The 1,719-nt window shown below is 38.3% G+C and overlaps 1 non-coding gene across 1 annotated transcript; it reads right to left on the reverse strand.

Annotated features, from left to right (window-relative positions):
• Nucleotides 1-257: 257 nt before the first annotated feature.
• LOC114006895 (small Cajal body-specific RNA 21) lies at nt 258-392 on the reverse strand. Its single transcript, XR_003548556.1, has one exon.
• Between the last annotated feature and the right edge of the window lie 1,327 nt (nt 393-1,719).

A 1,719-nucleotide genomic window follows, 5' to 3' on the forward strand; every position in this document is an offset into this window, starting at 1 on the left:
AAGTTTTCTAGGTTACATACCCAAGAGAAACATGGTTGGGCTATAGGGCATGTGCATCATGTTCTTTATTGATATCAACAAATTATTTTCCACAGTTATTATGCCAATACACACATTACCTAGGGTGCTCCTCTCAATTTTAAAAACAAAATCTTTACATATTCTTGACATTCATGTTTTATCTTTGTTTGATTTCCCCACCAATTGGTTTTTCATCCTTTCTACCATCTCCCTTTGCCAAGTCATCGTGGCCAAGGAAATCCAAGGCCAAGACAGCCCAGGTGAGGCTCTTTACTTAAATACCTTTCCTATGGAGAAGGGCGCCTGGTCCCTCTAGTCTGGGCTGAGGAGAGTTCTGGTAGGCTGAGCCCACCTCCCATAAAAATGAGCCAGCATGGGGACCAGCAGTTAGCGTAATGGCTATGTTGCTGGACTCCCATCTAGTCGACCGTGGTTTGCATCCCAGACCTGGTGGCTTAAAACTCATGCCGGGCGCGTGTGCGTGCGTGCCCAAGAGCCCGAGAGGAGAAAGGAGGAGAAGGGATTGCGGCGTGGCCATCCCCCCTGGGGGGTGAGTTCTTGCTTTCTGTCTCTCTGTCTCTGTCTGTCTGGCGAGTGCACGTGCCCTATAGCGAAAACCTCTCCAAAAAAAAAAAAAAAAAAAAAGAGCCAGCATATTTAACTTCTATATTGTTGAAACTATATATTTCCCAATTAATAGTTTATCTTTATATTTGTTGTGATACATAATTTTAATTTTAATTAGTTATTTTAAGTCTACTTTTTGTGTCTTATTTAAGCAATTTCTTCATATCCATAAAAATTTCATGAAGAATTCTCTTCATAAAAATTCTCATAGTTTGTTTCTAAAGATGTGCAAGCTTTGCTTTTTCATATTTAGTTCCTTTTTTTTAATAAGATAAATTTTTGCTACAGGTCGAGAAAGCTTGCTGGAGAGACAGAGACAGAGAAACAAAAAACGAGAAATCACCCCCGCCAGGGAGGTGAGGGGATGGCCATGCTGCAATCTCTTTACTCCATTCTCCTCTCAGAATCTTGGGCATGCATACCCAAGTGCATGACATGAGTTTTAAGCCACTTGGTCCAGGAGTCAAACCATGGTTTACCATGTGGGAGTCCAGTGACATAATTATTATACCATCTACTGGTCCCAGTTTCTTTGTATTTTAAAACATACTTACTAAAAAATCTCTCTATCCAGATAGATAGTTCTTTTATTCATCTAAGTAAGTTTTTGTGAATATTGTGATTGAATATCTAATTTACACTCTCATATCAGTATATCAATACTCAGTCATCTCAGCATGATTTAATAACTAATCTGTCTCAGAATGTCACAGAGTAAGTTTTCATAAATGCATAGGTCTGCTTCCAGTTCTGGCTCAGTCTCATTGGCCTATTTGTCTTCCTGTAAACTAATATCACACTGTTTTGATTATCTTATAGTGTAATTCTTGATTCCTTTCTTTCTCAATTTTTACTGATTATTGTGTGCCCTTCATTCTTCCATATCAATTTTTAAAATAACTACTTATTTAATTTGATTTGTTTATTATTATTATTATTATCTTGCCTTCCAACCAGCCCCACACACTAAATATTGTCACTCCCACAAAGAATTTCCCTGTGATGTAAGAAAGTGACGTAGTGGAATAGGAAGTGAAGTAGAGAAACAGCATGATTGGTTGCAGTTTGCTG

This window comes from Tupaia chinensis, unplaced genomic scaffold, assembly GCF_000334495.1.
Source record: "Tupaia chinensis unplaced genomic scaffold, TupChi_1.0 Scaffold000097_1, whole genome shotgun sequence".
Lineage (NCBI taxonomy): Eukaryota > Metazoa > Chordata > Mammalia > Scandentia > Tupaiidae > Tupaia > Tupaia belangeri.